This window comes from Cibotium barometz, chromosome 48 (genome assembly GCF_041138505.1).
Source record: "Cibotium barometz isolate CiBa-2024 chromosome 48, ASM4113850v1, whole genome shotgun sequence".
Lineage (NCBI taxonomy): Eukaryota > Viridiplantae > Streptophyta > Polypodiopsida > Cyatheales > Cibotiaceae > Cibotium > Cibotium barometz.
In genome coordinates, this window is record NC_141093.1 from 23,312,511 (window position 1) to 23,332,912 (window position 20,402).

Consider the following 20,402-nt stretch of genomic DNA (forward strand, 5'->3'; position numbering starts at 1 on the left):
AGGAGTTATTATCTTGGCGGGCCTGTGACTTCTCAAGGTAGCCCTTGCCTTATTGCCGCCCTCCTTTGGAGGTACCAATGGTTGTAGCGGTAATGAGCATGTGGAAAGACTTTGGGGACCATAGGTAAATCTTTACGATTGTCTACAATGTTAACCCTTACCCTCTAGCTTGAATCATGAAGGAGATGAGAGGTAAGAGGCTATGTGAAAATTGAGGTTTCATCCAAAGAGAGGGAAGTGCAGTTTTGTGGTCCAATACCCAAATTTCAATCGGTAATTACTCATCACTCGAGTATTGGTTTCTAAAATTGATCATATGTTTAGGAAGCTCTTTATATGCTCTTTCCAATCATGTAACTAATTTCTTAATCCTTTACTTCATTGATGATCTGAATTTCTCCCAAAGTTGCTAACTTTTAGGTGAATTTTGGCAGTTTTATAGTCTTGTAGTAAAATGCTCATAACTTTTCGCTCGTTTGTCCATTTTTGAAAGTTTTTATATAGACGCGAAGCTCTCTTCAAGCTCTACGCACCTATGTAATCATCTTTTGCACAGCCTATATGGATTTAAAACTGCAATTCTCTGTGTATCTCTATTTTTTAGACTTTTGGCCATTCTTTCTTCTTAATAATGATTAATTCCTCTTAATCTCTTATCAAAAAGCCAATTCCATGTGTCTTATCCTCTTGTAAGTGATTGCTATATTCATTTGCTTTAATATATTCCGACCAAATCGCCCAATTCGAACGAATGAACCTTACCAATATTCCCCGTATGTTTTCGTTCACATAATCCTGAGTCGGAAGATTTTCTTCCAACAAAGAATCGCCCTCTTGTTTGGAGCTACAAGACTGGCAGAAATTCTTGCTTCTCCGGAGCCTTTCATCTTCCCTTCCATGAATTATGATCTCACCTTTGATGTGTATATCTTTATCTTAACCTAGGGAGAGAAAGGGAGGTGAGGAGGCTGTGAGGTTTCATACAAGTGTGTTTTGATTCTAAGAAGTGACCGAAGTCCAAACCCCAACTTCGTGTAACAGTGGTTCCAATGGGTGAATGTAGACTATGCTCGACTCATTATATTGGGTTACAATGAGGGGTAAGTTTCAATCAATACCATATGAGTAATGTAATGTTTTGGGTTTAGTGATGGGTCTTAGAGATTCACTCAAATTTTTTGGACCCAAAAAGGGCCTCCTAAAAAGGATTCCTAATTTTAAGGGATTAGAGCTTAAAAAGCTGGGCTTAAGGGAGACAAAGGCTATGATGACCCCTATTTTTTACCTTGCCACATCAGCCATACCCCTTAGTTTCACTTTTTAAAGGGAATATTCTCATACTCTCTTTCTTACTTTTTGACTTTTCTCATACTTTCTCTCTTACTTTTTGAATTTTTTATCTTCACTCTCTATAAATTGAGTCTTTCTTGTCAGTTTGAAATCTCCTTTCTCATTAACTCCCACCATATCTCCCTTCCACATCAGCAAAACATTCTCGTATTTAGGTGGGTCCCAAAAAGCAAAAAAAATTTATTTTTTATTTTTTTACATTTTGAGGTGGAAAAAACACCACCCAACCAATATATATGATGAAAATAAATTTTTTCCTCCAAAAAGCTTGTAATTTAAGGGTCATGTTAGAAGCCTGTCAAGAGCCAGTACATCCATAACTAATTGTCAGGTCCCCACAACAACCCAATAAACATATTTAACTGTCAGATCCCGAAATTGTGGGGACCCCAAAAATTATTACTTTACAATTTTTCTCATATATGTAATTTATTGATGAAAAACTCCATGTTAGTATATTTGTATATCAAAAATATCATTTTCTACTTAGAAAAACGGATTTGTGTTGAACCTGCCAACAGCAAAGTTTTAACAGTATCTCTCACTCACTCCCTCCCCCCCCTCTCTCTCTCTCTCTCTCTCTCTCTCTCTCTCTCTCACTTTTTGGATCTAGTTGAAATAGGAGAGAGGAGAGATAAAAATATCCCATTATTTGGGAGTTTAAAATTCATTTAAGCATATGAAATAGGCGCCTCCTTCATGAGGGGAATTCCCCCATGCAGAGGTGTCAAAAATGCATCATTTCACATAAATATCTCTCTTTTTCAACTATTAACCTTGTCCTTAGTCAACTCTTCATCTTATGTGAGTATTTACTCATTTTTGGGAGATTTTTCTTTTATTTCTTCATTTATCTCCTCCCTACATTTGGATGAATCTTATTGGTCCATAGAAACCTTAATTTAAAATTTCAAAAAAATCTTCACCCCCAGGACGATGCCTCTTGAACAAATTATACTTAATTTCTAATGCACCTTCTGAAAATCTTCTTGAACTTCTATTTCAGGGGAACTTATTTTAATAATATGAGATATTTTTCTATCCAAAAATATTTAAAATCTGAATTATCACTCTCTAGAAGATTTTCTCTCTCTAGGCCAAAACTGGTAGAAACAAGGTCTTTTATATTTCTGAAGAGGGATTTGATTACAAGGGAATATGCTGGACATCTTGAGAGGCTGGGGAGGAATCTTACATTCTCTCCCAGTTGAAAAACGCGAGATATCCTCACCTCGCAAAAACTGGGGGGGGTAATCCCGCAACAAATCGACTTCATTCTCCCAAGTGGCATCTTCAAAAGGATAGAACTTCCATTTTACCAATAATTCTCTGAGAATTCTATTTCTGAGGATCTTTTCTCGAGCATCAAGAATTTCTTCAGGCTGGAGTTCCATCTGTCCTTGGGTTGAAGAGGCTAGGATTTCATCATCAAGTACATGATTTGGGCTTAACGCATATTTCTTTAGAAGGCTTACATGAAATACATTATGAACTTTGAGATAAGGAGGCAGAAGAAGCTCGTAGGCTAAGTCACCTACTTTCTTTGTAATCAGATATGGCCCACAATATTTGGGGGATAACTTCTTGTACTTCCCAAGAGATAAAGAACTTCTTTTGGGTTGTACTCGAATGAAGACCATATTTGCTTCTTTGAATTCTCTGTCTGTCCTCTTCTTATCTGCATATTGCTTCTATCTATCCTGGGCAGCTTTTATATCTTTACAAATTGCCTGTATCTGCTGCTCCATGTCATCAAGCATTTGTCTGGACATCTCGACCCTAATCAATGGGTCGGACCACGTTAATGGAGTTAAGCAATCCTGTCCATACAGAGCTTTAAAAGGGCTCATCCCGATACTTCGGTGATAAGAAGCATTGTAGGCGAACTCCACTAGGTGCAGATAGCTTAGCCACTTCTTGGGTTCCGTGCCACAGCATGACCGAAGAATATCTTCGATTACTTGGTTTACCCTTTCAGTTTGACCATCGGTCTCAGGGTGATAAGCTGTGCTGAGATCCAAGAAAGTTTCCACTGCTTCGAAAAATGCAGTCCAGAACCTTGAAGTAAATTTGGAATCTCGGTCACTTACTATTCTCCTGGGTAGGCCATGCAATCTGAAGATTTCTTTGAGGAACACTCTGGCCACATCCACTGCAGTGTAGGCTTCTTTTACTGGGATTAGATGGGCAACTTTGGTTAGTCTGCCAACTACTACAAAAATGGAGTTGTAACCTGATTGCACTGAAGGTAATCCAGTAATAAAATCCATATTGATACATTCCCACTTCATCTGGGGGATGTCCAATGGATGTAACTTCCCAGGCATTTTTACTCTCTCAGCTTTGACTTTCTGGCATGTCAGACATTGATGTACATGATTCAGTACATCCTTTTTCAGACCAGGCCAAAAGAAGATTTTCTTTACAGACATGTAGGTTTTGGGTGGATGTCCTGCTATAAGGCTATCATGGGCTTCATTCAGAATTTGTCCCTTGGTTTTCTCATCATTGGGAATGCATAGCCTGTGATTATAATACATAATGCCATCATCTAGGCTGTACCCTTGAACTCTGTTCAACTCCTGAGGAGTTTTGCTTTCCTGCATAAGTAGGGCAGCAATAGGGCCAAAGAATCTATCGTGCATGATCTTCTCTCTTGCTTCAATAATCAAAGGATTTGATATTACAGTAATTGCAAGCAAGGAGGCTTTTCTGCTAAGGGCATCTGCTACCACATTTTCTTTGCCTGGGTGGTACTTAATTTCAAAATCAAATTCGTGCAGGGTCTGCATTCACCTTCTATGGCGCATGTTGAGGACCTGGTCCTTCTGAGTAAAGATCCACTTTAAGCTCCGATGATCTATCATCAAAGTGAATCTTTTTCCCAGTTAGGTAATATCTCCACAACTTTAAGGCATAGACTACTGAAAGTAATTCTAGGTCATGGATAGCATAATTCCTCTCATGCGTTCTGAGCTTTCGAGATTCATAGGCCACTGCATGACCTTCCTGCATGAGTCCACCTCCCAGGGCAAAACCACTCAGTTACTACCTCAAAGGGTAGAGAAAAATCTGGCAGCTTCAGAAAACGGGACTGGTTACCAAGGCGGTCTTCAGCTTATCAAAAGCACTCTGGCACACCTGGCAGACCACTGAAATGGGGTATTCTTTTTGAGAAGGTTGGTCAGGGGGGAAGCTATGAGAGCATACTTTGGTATAAAAATTCTATACCAACCAGTCAATCCCAAGAATCCTCTTTCTTTCACTGTCTTTGGTTCCGGCCAATCTATGACTGCTTGGACTTTTGCGAAATCTGGAGAAATTCCATCTTTGGATACCAAAAATCCCAAGTATTCAACGTGGTCGGTAGAGAAAGTGCATTTGCTCTTTTTGGCAAAGAGTTGATGCCTCCTTAGAATCTCAAGAACTTTTCTAACATGAGTCTCGTGGTCAGCTGCATTGTTTGAGTAAATCAGAATGTCATCAAAGAAAACTAGAACAAAATCATCCAAGTATTCTCTGAGGATGTCCTGCATTAGGCGATTGAATGTAGCTGGGGCATTAGTTAATCCGAACGGCATGACAATAAATTCATAATGCCCATAGCGAGTATTGATGGCTGTTTTTGGTATATCTTGATCATTGATCCTGATCTGGTAATACCCGGATTTGAGATCTATCTTTGTGAAGATCTTGGCTCCATTTAGCCTATCCAAAAGCTCATCAATTCTCGGGATATGATACTTATTCTTAACTGTCAGGCTGATTTAGATCTCTGTAGTCCACACAGAGTCTAAGCGTTCCATCTTTCTTTTTCTAAAAGAGAACTGGCGCATCCCAAGGTGAAACACTGGGTCTTACAAACCCTTGTTCTAATAGTAGCCTAAGCTGTTTCTTGAGTTCGATGGCTTCAGGAACTGGCATTTTGTACGTGCGTAGGGCTACTGGCTGAGCTCCGGGGGTCAATTCAATCACATGATCTACTTCCCGAATTGGAGGCATTTCAGTTAGTTTTGCTGGTAATAGATCATCAAATTCACTTAACCATTCTGGTTCTTTAGCCTTAAGCTTTGAGTCTACTGGGTTCATTTTAACAACATAAATTTGCTGCTTCTTCCTAAGTCCTTTCAACAACCTGGAAGCTTTTACTAACTGAATGTCTGGGGATCCGAAAACTCCAGTTCCTTGAACTTTGTTCCCGTGAAGGTCATGGAAGGAAATGGTTCCATTGTGACAGTGTATGTCAGCTTGATTTTTGTGGAGCCAATCCATTCCAAGGATCCCGTCAAAAACTCCCAGAGGTAAGACTTTAAACTGACAATCGGTTACATTACCAACTAAATTGAACTGGATAAGATCTGTCTCATGGTGAGTGAAAAGAGTCTTCCCACTGGCCAATTCAACTTGCATAGGTTTCCTTGATTTCTGTTCTAAGACTAGCTTACGCAAGCATCCAGGGGAAATGAATGAATGAGAACTGCCTGAATCAATCAAAATCTTAAAAGGCTTACCCTGATACTCTGCTGGAGTATGGATGACTGGGTTAGGCCCTTGATTTTCTATGGCAACATAGATCTGCCCTTTTTCCTCTTCTACTACATCTGAAATTGTGACTGCTCTGGCTGCTGCAGTCTAAGGCGGAACTCTTTCTCTTTGGTTGCCCCAGTTTTGGGAAGGAGTTCTGAGGTTACTCTGGACAGAGGCAGATGGCTGAGCTGGAGTTCTTCTTGAAAAGATGCAGGGGGGAAGAGAGCTTGAGCTCTTGCAAGCACACACACACACTCACAAACCCTAATAGAGAACACACAAGGTGAGAGGCTGAAAATCTTCTTCTTCTCTACTCAACACTCAACACACCATATACAAGAATAAGAGTACACACCATATGAAAGGTACTCAACCAAATACATACACGGGTTCTCTATAGTGTGAACCCGACTAAATGAGCTGGCGCTATAACTATGCCAGTCTCTAGAGTGGCTGTCACACAGCCTGTCATCCCACTGGCCGCATATCACCCAAGATCTCACCAACCATGCCAGTGGTGTAAGTGCGGGGCCTATCCCCCAGGCGGGTCATCAGTGTCCACCGCCTCACTAGAGCTCGATATCTCAACACTCCCCCTCGAGCTCAACTCCATCTCATGTACACCAAGCGAAGCCCTGAATCTGCGGAGCTTCTCTGTACCCAATGCTTTGGTGAAGATGTCAGCTACCTGATCCTCTGTGCTGACATAAACAAGGTCAAGGTCTCCTGCCAAGACCTTCTCTCTGACGAAGTGGTAGTGGACCTCTATGTGCTTCGTACGAGCATGAAAGACTGGGTTCCTGGCCAACTGTATACTGCTAATGTTGTCACAGAAAATGACAACTTGTCTATCCACGGATAGACCCAAATCTGCAAGTAGCTTTCTCAACCAAGCTACCTCACATGCTGCCATAGCAGCTCCTCTGTACTCGGCCTCTGTACTCGATAGAGCAACCATAGGCTGCTTTTTGCTGCTCCAAGTCACAGCAGCACTCCCCAAAGAAAACATGAATCCACTGGTAGATCTTCTATCTGAGATACTACCAGCCCAATCAGCATCTGTGTACCCATGTACACATATCTCTGTCCCAGTCTCATAGAATAGTCCACAATGCAAAGTAGACCTCACATACCTCAGTATCCGTCTCACTGCATCCAAATGCGGTTTCCGTGGAACCTGCATAAACTGACTCACCAACCCAACAGCATAGCTCAAATCTGGTCTGGTGATCGTCATGTAGATCAAACTTCCTACTATGCTCCTGTACATAGTAGGATCCTCCAAGATCTCTCCTGAATCTGCACTCAACTTGCCATTCTGATCCAATGGCACAGAAATAGGCTTACAGCCTGTCATACCATACTTGGACAACATGTCCAAGCCATACTGTCTCTGCAATAATCCAATACCATGTGGTGACCTAATCACCTCAATGCCCAAGAAATATCTGAGCTTCCCCAGATCCTTCATCTCAAACTTCTGTCTAAGCAAGATCTTTACATCAAAGATCTCTGCATCATGGTCCCCCGTAATGATCAAGTCATCTACATAGATGACAACAAGCACAACCCCTCTATCACCATGTCTCACATACAATGAGAAATCTGCATTGGCTACATGAAAGCCAATAGTGACAAGATATTCAAAAATCTTGTCAGACCATGCTCTTGGTGCTTGTTTTAAGCCATACAAGGCTTTCTTCAACCTGCAAACATGCTCGGGGTGACCCTCATCCTCATAACCAGGTGGCTGCAACATATACACCTCTTCTTGCAAATCCCCATGCAAGAATGCATTCTTTACATCCATCTGATGTAAAGACCATTGCTTTGACACAGCCACTGCTATCACAACTCTCACTGTTGCCATCTTGGCAACTGGGCTGAAAGTTTCCTCATAATCAATCCCATATGTCTGCGCATATCCTTTGGCTACCAATCTAGCCTTGTACCTGTTTATGCTTCCATCACTGTTATGTTTAACTTTGTACACCCACTTGCATCCAATGGCTTTCTTGCCTTCAGGCAATTGCACTAAGTCCCAAGTTTCATTTCCATATAGTGCATCCATCTCCTCATCCATAGCTTTCTCCCAACACACATTTCCAACAGCCTCATCAATGCATGTGGGCTCAACAACCTGCACAACCTTTGCCATATATGCATAGTGATGTGCCACATAACCATCATAAGTAAACCTCTGCACAGGATTCTTCACTCTCCCAGATCTTCGCAGCTTTTCATTCATGGCTTCCATAGCCTTCTTTACACCAGGTGTTCTCATAGCTGGGATCCCAAGCTCCTCATCAAGGCTCATATCTGAGCCACTAGACTCTCCATCAACATGAGAATGCCCTGCAGAAATGTCAGGCATACCAAGGGGCTCAACCACTTTCTCTTTTCCTTTACGTGATGTAGTAATCACATTTGCAGGACTGGTATTATGACGCAGCCTGCCACTCCATGGTCTATCAACAGACCCACTAGATGAGGACTCTCCTGGTCCACTCAAAGACTGTGATTGCTGACCTGCATTCTGTGCAACCACACTTCCACTCAAATCAGCCCCAACAGCTTCTTTTCCAGCAGCATACCAGCTGCTCATCTCATCAAATACAACATCCCTGCTTACCCTCAACTCACGTGTAGCAGGGTTATAACACCTGTATCCCTTTTGCTCAAGGGAATATCCAATAAACACACATTTTTCAGCTTTCGGATCCAGCTTAGTTCTCAGCTCATCTGGCACATGCACATATGCAATGCATCCAAAGACTTTCAGATGAGACAAATCAGGTTTTCTGCCAGTAAACCTCTCCTCTGGAGTTACATCATGTATGGCTGCAGTTGGAGTCCTGTTCATGATGTATACTGCTGTAGAAACAGCCTCAGCCCAATAGCAATGCGGCATATTCTTCTCTTCCATCAATGCTCGCGCAATCTCAGCAATGTGCCTGTTTTTCCGCTCAGCAACTCCATTTTGCTGCGGAGTGTATCTGCATGTAAACTGTCTCCGAATACCATTCTTCTTCAAAAATTCAGAGAACTCATTGGAGAAGTATTCTCCCCCTCCATCTGACCTTAGGCACTTTACATATTTCCCTGTTTGCTTTTCAACCAAAACTCTGAAATTCTGAAAGTGAGTGAACACCTCACTCTTCTCCTTCATGAAATATACCCACACTTTCCTTGTGTGGTCATCAATGAAAGTGACATAGTACCTGCAGCCTCCCATAGACACGGTCTTCGTAGGACCCCATACATCTGAATGCACAACATCTAGTGCATTTCTGCTCACATATCTGTTACGTGGAAACACATGCTTTGTTTGCTTCCCAAATTGGCATGCTTCACAGATTTTATGCATACCTTCCACTTTAAATTCTGGCAGCCCTATCACAATTCCTTTTGTCTGCATAGACTTCAATCTCTGCACATTCACATGTCCAATTCTTTTATGCCATATGTCTGTGTCTGCAACAACTCCTGAACCATTTGCAAACATCGCAGCACTCATTTCAGGCATGTCTACATCCAACGTAAACATTCTGCCCACTCTGTTGCCTTTTGCAACCAACCTGCACTTGTCTTTAAAGTCTTCGACATAACACCCATCAGGGTTAAACCTAACCTGCAAACCCTGCTCAATCATCTGGCCAACTGAAACCAGATTCTTTGTTATGTTCGGTACATGAAGTACATCTGCAAGGTACTTCACTTTGCCATCCTGCATAGACAATGGCACATCTCCAATGTGGGCAATTGGATGAGCAGTGTCATCCCCTGTTTCCACAAAACCTGGTCTTTCCGGGTTTTTCATCTCCTTGAACCACTCCCCATGACTCGTCATGTGGTTCGAAGCACCTGAATCCACATACCATACATTATCTTTTTGTGCTGCATCAACATTTTCAGACATGGCATTCACGACATGCTGCATAACAAACAACCTCTCATTATCCTCATTATTTCTGCTTGAGGATGCATAGTTGTTTTGCTGCACTTTCCCATTTTGCATGTCAGCCTGCTTTTTATAACATTCTGCCTGCACATGTCCAGGCTTACCACAATAATAGCATTCACGTGCATCATTGTACTGCCTTTGCCAATTTCCACGGCCTCTTTGACTCCCCCTGCCTCTGAATTTGCCTCTTCCACCTGCGTGTTGTTGTTGTTGTTGATTCTGGGACTGTTGTTGTTGCTGCTGCTGCTGGCCATAATTCTGATTACCTGTTCGGCCACCTCCTTGACCGCGTCCACGGCCTCCTCTACCTCGTCCTCTTCCTGAACTCGTGTAGAAGGCCTGTTGCTCTGAACTGTTTTTGCTTTGTGAGGACTGTTGGTCTTCACCCAAGTTCTTCTCTTCGATAATCAACATAGACACCAAATCTGTAAAGTTGGGAATGTTTTCCCGAGTCTGAATAGACGTCTTAAACGCCTTGTATTGTGGCCCGAGACCACGTAGACAGACTTCCACCTTGTCATCATCATCTACTGACACACCAATAGATGCAAGGGATTCCACAATACCCTTTATCTTCAACGCATAGTCATTCACAGACATGCTCTTTTTCTCCACAGTATGAAGTTCATTCTTCAACTGTATCTTACGTGCCTTGGTATTTGTTTCATAAAGCTTTACCAAGGTGTCCCACGCCTCCTTGGGGGACTTGGCATCCTGAATGTGCCCAATCATGGTGTCCTGTATACTAATGGAAAGCCAATACATGACCTTCCTGGCTCCTTGGTTCCAGTCTTTAAACTCTTTCACATCTGCAGCAGCCGGATTTATATCCGGTATCTCCGGTGCCTCTTCATGCTCACCTTCTATGTAGTCCCAATAGCCTTTTCCCATCAGGAAATTCGTCAACCTGAACCTCCAAGCATGGAAGTTGTTCTTGTTAAGCTTCTCAGCCACAATCTGTGTTATGCCATCATTAGACATCTTGCCAAACACACAATTTTACCAGAAACTGCACTCTGGTTTTTCTGCACAAATGCTGTATTTTCTGCACAGCGGTACTGCAGTACTCTCAAATGTCACAACCAGTGACTTCAATGCACATACATACACCCAATGGCAACTGTAGACCTCTTTGCAGCACCCACAGTGTCTGCACAGTCAATCTGTCTTCCTGCAGTTCTTAAAACAGAGTTCTGCAGTGAATCGATGACTTACCCGCAGTGCTCGAAATCGCCTGCTTTCTGAAAAACGGAGGTCCAGACGCGCCCGAAACGCGTTTTCGGCCCAAAAATGCTGTCCGTAGGACTATATAGTTGCCCTATAGCTTCACTCCCGCGAAGAAAGCTCCTCAATCGGAGATCGTTTGCCGGTGCCTCCCGTAGAGCTCCCGACAAGGGTGTAGTCACCAACACAATAGGGAAGAGTTGTTGAAGCTCTTACCCTCGTACCGCTTCCTGTGGTTCTCTTGCTTGCAGTTCAGCCCTTAGCATGAACCAGGCTCTGATACCATGAAAAGATGCAGGGGGGAAGAGAGCTTGAGCTCTTGCAAGCACACACACACACTCACAAACCCTAATAGAGAACACACAAGGTGAGAGGCTGAAAATCTTCTTCTTCTCTACTCAACACTCAACACACCATATACAAGAATAAGAGTACACACCATATGAAAGGTACTCAACCAAATACATACACGGGTTCTCTATAGTGTGAACCCGACTAAATGAGCTGGCGCTATAACTATGCCAGTCTCTAGAGTGGCTGTCACACAGCCTGTCATCCCACTGGCCGCATATCACCCAAGATCTCACCAACCATGCCAGTGGTGTAAGTGCGGGGCCTATCCCCCAGGCGGGTCATCAGTGTCCACCGCCTCACTAGAGCTCGATATCTCAACACTTCTGGGGTTACCCTAGCTTGGGCGAGAAGGACCCTGATTAGACTGGTATGAAGGGTTTGGTCTCTGAATTTGGGGTCCTTGACTTCCCTGTCCCCTTGACATGGCAGGAGAGTCGGGCAGTCTTTTAACTGGTGACCAAAACCCTGGCATCCAAAACATCGGTTTTCAGTTCTGAGCTCATCCCTTTGATTTCTTGAAAGAGGTGGGGCTCCTGAGAAAGTAATCTGGGGGAAGGGTCTTCCTACATCCTGATTCTGATTCGGGCCTTACTGCCTCTTTGGGGGTGGAAAGTTTGAAGTACTTCCCTGGGCTTGGAATCTTTTAAAGTTAGAGGGTGCAAGCTTTGGCAGGACCTTTACTACAAACGCTTTGGCAAAATCTTTTGCCATTCTTATTGCTTCAGCCATGGACACTGGCTTGGCATTTTTGACCAGTGTGTCTAAGGGTTCGTTCATTCCCCGAATGAACCTGGCCATGAGTTGCTCTTCATCTAGAGGTGGTGAATATTTGAGTAGAAGAGCAAAGGCCTGGTGATATTCCTCGATGGTTTTGCTCTCCTGCTTTAGCTCTAAAAATTCATTCGTTTTGGTTTCCAAAAATCCAGGGGAAAAAAATCTCTTTCTCAAATAGGTTTTTAGGTCATTCCAGGACTGAGTATTTCTGTCCAGACTGTTGGTGTCACAGTGGTTCCTCCATGCTACCCTGGCTGTTTCCACTATTTTCAGCTGGGCAAGAGCCATTTTCATCCGCTCATTGTAGCCTGTGAACGTCAAAATACTCTTCCATGGCTTCCACCCATTTCTCCACAGCCTCGCCCAGGTTCTCCCCTTCTCCTTTGAAGGGTCCTGGCTGAGTCCTACGAAGAGCCTTGCAAACATCAGGGTCAAGCTTGTCATCTTCAGAGAGAGGGTCTAGCTGACGGCCATGGTTTCCTCGTCTCATGATTCTGCCAAAAATTTATAAATTATTAAATTTTTATTTTGATATTATCCACGAGATCCTAAGACTTAAGAGGTTCGAAAAATAATTTCTTAAACAAGACAATGATCTTATTGGAGATCTATGACATATGTCCGATAATAGATTTTTCTTTATCAGATCGTCTGTAAACAATCACTTATACAACAGGGAATTTTTCTCCGGAAAACATTTCTTTATTTATATAAAAGTTGCAATATGTACATAGAGCAACTCGGCTCCAAAATTCAAGATCTCCTTGAGAGTTGCATAAGACAACGGTACTGGGCCATAGGCATGCCCCGATACAAACGTTCACTTACTGACAAGGGAGCTATTATTTTCTCCTTAGGAATAAAACAACTAAGGAGTCCGTAGACTTGGCATGAAAGTCTGAAGTTCCGAGGCGTCGAATGATATAGAATGACGCCACGCACCATTTTCAGCTTTAACAGAATCATAGCCAATGAGAGGTTCTGCCACCACAGCATTGCATGGTGGTCGCAAGAGACGTGGACATACTGCCCTGCAAACCACTTATGCTGTAGTCTCTCCACTGGGTTAGGAAAATATAAATCCCGAGTCTTGCTCGGCTTGTTCAAGTTGAAGCGGAAGAAATGAGATGCTCGAAGGCGAACGCAGTCATATCTTGAGACTGGGTGAGGTTGGGAATACCAGATAAATAGGGAATTTCCATCTATAAAAATAATTTCTTTGATTGAAAATTCTTCATTAAAGAAGCTTACGGTATGAAAATACATTATGAAAAATGTTTTTTCCTGAGTTTTTATTATCAATTTCTGATAAGAATTTGTTTATCCTTATTAGCTTTCAACTTTGCTCTGATACCAACTGTGAGATCCCTCTGCCCTCTCCGTGCGCCGGATTCTCGATAGCTGACAGCAGAGCGGAAGCAGTCCCCTCATGCACGGGGCAGGGTCTCTCACTCGGGGCCTCGCCCACAAATGTCCGAGCACGAGACTAGGCTGGTGGTTACTCCGAAAATCGAAACCATGAAAATTTCCCATGCCTGGAAAGCGGGGACGATTCCACCTTTTTTATTTTTCTTAACGATTTTTTCTAACGAGATTAATTCTAAACTATCCACCACCTGAATAAATAGATAGAAGGAAACTGTCACTGATATAATTTGATCATCTGAGCAATTCAACGGTTTTTTCCTAATCAAGATTAGGCATAGCCGTTGATCCACTCAATCGAGAAATTTATCAGGGAATTAACTATCTATTCGAATCCTAGCGTAATCCTAAGATTTTTCAGTTTGATTATTAAAACTCCACTGATTCCAGCCTACCGCCCATGGGTTAGCCACCACCCTACCACTGGAATCGGTAGATCCAAACAAGTACTCACCCACCCATAATTGAAATGCCTTTCTTAACTTTAGCTTTAGAAAACAGATACGCACACACTCCTCTTTAAAACTTTAATAAAAACAATCCATTGACAAACAATTTAGTGGTTACACATGTCATACTTCAAGATTTCCATTGAGTCTTTGTTTCTCACAAAACAATATCACTCTGGACTCTCCGTTGAGACCAGCGAGTCAACAACGAGATCCAGTGATAGATTACAATAACATTGGTCTGTCATACAATATCTTCCTCGACATACATATGGGTGTCCTTGGCACCGCGAGCCCGTGCATCGCCTGGTCAGAACTCTCCAGGATCCTCCTTAGGTATCCTGGTGGCACTTCACTCAGGGACCGCTTCGTCGGTCCTCGTCTATCATACTGGAAGCGCACCATTTTAACCATACCGAGGCTGGTCAAGACCTCGGCAGGCTTTGCCATGTGAGTTGTCCCTCGAACACTCCCCGCCAGCTGTTGCAACCGAACTTCCCTTAGATAAACATAAATGCCAAATGCTCCCTCCAGCATTCTGGCATAAGACAGTCTTTTAAGAAAACAGGGTTTCTATGCAAGTTTATAATTTTGATTTTGTTTGAATACCATGAATAAATCTTAATTTCGTATCCCAATACTTCTAGATCCAGGTCTGAATTCCAAACAGAATCCCTCGAATTCTTTTAACTTGATCCTCAGATCAAAATCAAAAGTCTTATCTTAGTTTCAGATTCGGTGGGTGATTTAAGTACATTTTCCCTGAACTGATCACATCGTCATACGAAAGAATTTGGCTCGAATTAGGTCTTGGTCAATAGTCTGAATCAGAGTTTGGGTCTGGAAAGGTTCTTTCTAAACTATCTTCCTCGAAAGGTACTATTTCAATTTCTCTTTTTCTAAATTTCGTCGACGAACATTTGCTTACAGATTTCTAAAACATGGATTTCTTAAAAGGAATAAAATAATCATTTATCTCAATCTCCGACTTCAATAGTTTAATTGAATTTTCTCATAACCATCTTAGTGAATATGAAACGGTAGCATTTCTTCTCACAAATTATCTACTTATTCATTTTTCTAATTTTTATGAAAATTAAATAGAGGATTAAGGAGAACCCTTATTCAATTATAAAGATTCTATATGCATCTAATTATGCATAAAATCCGATTCTGATGAAAGTCACACTTTTATCATCATAAAAAAATCATTTATGATGAAAATAACTCTTTTAATTAAAAAATATCTTTTATGCACCCATTTATGCATAAAAATAATTTATGATGAAAATCACACTTTTAATATAAAAAATATCTTTTATGCACCCATTTATGCATAAAAACCATTTATGATGAAAATCACTCTTTTAATATAAAAAAAATTCTTTTATGCAACCATTTATGCATAAAAATCATTTATGATGAAAGTAACACTTTTATAATAAAAAAATAATCTTTTATGCATACTTTTATGCATGCTTTTATGCATATTTGACTTTTATGCATAAAAGTCAAATATGATAAAAGTAACACTTTTATAATAAAAAATAATCTTTTATGCATACTTCTATGCATGAAAATCAAATATGATAAAAGTAACACTTTTATAACTAAAAAAATAATCTTTTATGCATACTTCTATGCATGAAAATCAAATATGATAAAAGTAACACTTTTATAATAAAAAATAATCTTTTATGCATACTTCTATGCATGAAATTCAAATATGATAAAAGTAACACTTTTAAAAATAAAAAATAATATTTTATGCATATTTCTATGCATGAAAATCAAATATGATAAAAGTAACACTTTTATAATAAAAAATAATCTTTTATGCATACTTCTATGCATGAAATTCAAATATGATAAAAGTAACACTTTTATAATAAAAAATAATCTTTTATGCATACTTCTATGCATGAAATTCAAATATGATAAAAGTAACACTTTTATAATAAAAATTAATCTTTTATGCATACTTTTATAAAAATCAAATATAATGAAAGTAATACTTTTATAATAATACTAATTTTCTTTTATACAAATAATCAAAATACATCTTCTATGCATGAAAATGATACTTTAGAATATAGATACCATAAGGATTACTCTTTTAGAATAATAAAAGATGAAATTCATTTCACTAATTTCTAAAAAGATGAAATTCATTTCACTAATTCATTTTGCCATAACCTCCTTTGTATGGCTGACCATTTTTCAATTTTTAAGCCTCTAAAATTAATTGAAAGTGTACCAAGAGTATTGAATTTATTCTAAAGTAAACATTTTTCTACTTATTTAAGACCATCATTATAAAAACTTGACTTTAATCATTAATCATTCACCTAGGATAGAGAATGGTTGGATTTACTAGAGAAGAGAGGGGATTCCTTTTTGTAATGAGGCATAACATTATTTGCAATTTTAGATAAGACAAAGCATAAAAAACCATTAAAAAATCATAAAAACCATAAAATAAGTGGAAAGAGAAGAATCACCAACTTACTAATAACTTTGGGAGCTTTCCTTTGGCTTGATGGTTTGAGGGTTCAACTCTTGTTTGAGACAAGAGTGGCCACCAATCTTTTGGAAGAGGGAGGGTCAAAAACTAGTGAATTATGGGTAAAATTCACAGTCTTTGGCACTTGGGAGAGACAGGGTAACAGTGCAAAAACACTATTAAGTTTCAACAAAGGGGAGGGCTTCTATTTATAGGAAAAAGTAAGCTTCTAACCAAGCCAACTGATTCTAGAATTTTCCAGATCAGTTTGGTCAATTTTTGACCATTTTTAGGTCAGTTTTGCTCACTTTTTGGATCTAGTTGAAACAGGAGAGAGGAGACAGGGTTTTCAGTGCAGTAATGGAAAGCTTAAAAGAGGGTTAGAGTTTGAGAATAGGCTTCCTGAACCTAGAGTAGACTAAAGAGGGATAGAGTTTCTGCAGAGCAATGGAGAGGGAGGGAGCTTGAGAGAGAGAGAAATAGAGGGAGATTGAGGGATCTTCAGAAGGAGGGAGAGCTTGAGAGGGATGGAGTTTCTGCAGCAATGGAGAGCTTAGAAAAGGAAGAAAGAGGGAGAGGGAGCTTGAGACTGAGGGAGCTTGACAAGGAGGGAGAGCTTGAGAGGTATGGAGTTTCTGCAGCAATGGAGAGCTTAGAAGAGGAAGAAAGAGGTTCAAAATAAGCTTTCCAAACCTAGAGTATGTTGGGGGTAAGTTTGAGATGGAAAACACACTTTTGGGAAAAAATTAAAAATTTTTAATTTTTAGAGTTTTTCATCTACGTGATTCTAGGTGGGGGGACCTCTAAGTTTGGGCCCAAGAGGTAGGGGAACAAGAGTAGTAATTAGGCCCCATTAGCAACCAAAGCCTAGGCCCCCTAGGGTCAAAGAAGTCAAAAATGTGCACCCAGCCCTCTTCCTATTGGTTCATTCCTAATCAAAAGTTAATCCAAGAGGCCCTCTTTGCGTCCAAAAAATTCCTAATGCAGGAGTCGTTGATTGTGGATACGATGTAGAGAAAATTCTTGTTATAGCCAACTCAATTGAAGGGTCCCATGGAAAAATATGAAAGTAAGTGTCTGTTTAATTTAGTTCGTCTTTAGTATAAACTTTGTAGGTATGTTGACCTTACCTTAATTGCATTGTATATTTAGGTGCCTAAAGAAATTGGCCATGGGACTCGAGGCGCTTACACAAGAGGTTTTCATGGATTACAAAATTGAGTAAATTCGAGTTCCCCTGCCTAATAGCCACACATGTGGATGGAGGGTTTGCTTAAATGATAAGATGCTCGTTCATAGGCTATTGGGGTTACCAAGACATGTATATGTTCTACAAAGTTTGAAAGATCATACCCCCTCCGCGCAATGAATTCAGGGTTGCTAGCAACAGAAGTAGCACTTCTTGTGTAGAGCAGAGCCTCTCACTCGGGCCTTGTCCCCATGGATATCCGGACAAGCGACTAATCCCTCGGTTATTCCAAAACCAAACCCAAAAAAACTTCCCTCGCCTAGAAAGCATGGGCGATTCCTCCATGATCTTTTTATTCTAATGTAGTCAAGGTCATCACTAACCAAACTAATCCGACCAAACCCGTAAGTCACATGGTCAGATCAAGGAAAAGACTTGCACTTGGATCATAGAGACCAATGCTTTTTTCCTCATTGAGAGGCACAGTCGCTGATTCTTTTCCATAGAACAAGGACTCTCTGGGATTTACATCATCTATTGTACCAAAACAGAATTGAGTCTCATTTTAGGGATCCATCAGTCCAGCCTACCCCATCCAGTCCCATGGGTTAGCCAACCGCCCAACCACTGTAGTGATAGGATCCATTTAGGAATTTGGTTATGTCTTGTCCCGGGCCCCCCTAGCCGGCGCTTCATGCAAACTTTAAGATAGTCACACCACTTACACACCCAATATGAAATTTTCTTTTTCACAGATTCAGCTATCTTTAAAACAATCTTTTAATGAAACCATAGAATCACTGATCATAATCCTCCAAAATATCCAGTTGAATTCCAATTTCCATTCATTCCTTTATCGGTGTACCTATGGCATCATTGGCAACAACCAGAACACTCACCACCTGTCCACTCAAGGGTCTTTTCAATAATTCCTAGTTCATAGTACCCGGAAATATATTCACTTATAAAAATCCAGATGGACTCTCCGTTGAAGATCAGCAAGATCAACCAACAGATCCATATTAAAAAATAAAAAAAAATAGAAAACCATTAAAAGAATAAGAAAAAGTAGGATTTCTAACTTACATGAAATTCTGGGAGCTTTCCTTTGGCTTGATGGTTTGAGGGATCTACTCTTGTTTGCAACAAGAGTGGCCACCAAATCTTTAGAAGAGGGAATGGTCAAAAACTAGTGAATTATTAAGAAATTCACAGTTCTTGGCTCTTGGGAGGAGTAGAGTAACAGTGCATAAAACACTATTAAGCTTTTACAAAGGGGGGGCTTCTATTTATAGGAAAAAGTGAGCCTCTAACCAAGCAAACTGATTCTAGAATTTTCCAGATCAGTTTGGTCACTTTTTGACCACTTTTAGGTCAGTTTAGCTTACTTTTTGGTTCTAGTTGAAACAAGAGAGAGGAGAGATGAAATATCTCATTATTTGAGAGTTTAAAACTCCACCACACATGTGAAATAGGTGCCTCCTTTATGAGGGGAATTCCCCCACACTGAGGTGTCAAAAATGCATCATTTCCTCTAAATATCTCTTCTTTTTTAACTAATAATCTTGTCCTTAGTCAACTCTTCATCTTATGTGAGTATTTACTCATTTTTGGGGAGATTTTCTTTATTTCTTCAATTTATCTCCTCCCTACATTTGGATTAATCTAATTGGCACCTCAGAACCTTAATCTAAAATTTTCAAAAAATCTGGACCCTTAGGCTAAGGCCTTTTGAACACATTATAATTTATTTCTAATGCACCTTCTGAATTTCTTTCTGAACTTCTGTTTCAAAGGAATTTATTTTAATAATAAGAAGAGATATTTTTCCATCCAAAAATATCTAAAAATTGAATAATCTCTCTCTATAACATTTTCTCTCTCTAAGCCAAAATAGGTAAAAACAAGATCTGTTAATATTCTGACAAGGGGAATGATTACAGGGAGAGAGATTAGACATATTGAGGGGATAGGGGAGGAATATTACAGAGGGTAAGCAAGGATGTTGTATTGATGACATTAGTAGCTAGTATGCTATTGAAAAAGATGTTGGGGCTGATGTAAGTGGAAATGTGGTTGCATAGAATGCAAGTCAGAAATCATAGTCATTGAGTGGACCAGGAGAGTCCTCATCCAGCGGTTCTGTTGATACACCATAGAGTGGCAGGTTGGGTCATAATACCAATCCTAGAAATGTAGTTGGTACATCACATAAAGGCAAGGAGAAAGTAGTTGAGCCCCTTGGTATGCTTGCTATTTTTGGAGGGCGTTCTCTTGTTGATGGAGAGTCTAGTGGCTCGGAGATAAGCCTTGATGAGGAGCTTGGGATTCCAGCAATAACACCATATTGGGAAATATGGGAATTTCCCACAAGTTTGGGACACGTGGTCAAAAGTTTGGATTAACCATAACTTGAACACCACTAATCCAAAATGAGCGCTTTATAGCTCTTTAGATTCCATTTTTCAAGCGCTTTCCAACGATAGGTCATATGATAGGGTTTTGAGAAACTTACAAACATGTTATCCATGTCCCCTTTTTTAAGTATTCAAAAATGGGAATTGGGAAATTCCCAAATTCACTAATATTGTGTTCAATGAGGACAGTTGGAGTAAAGAAGGATTTAGAGTCCATGAATGCAAA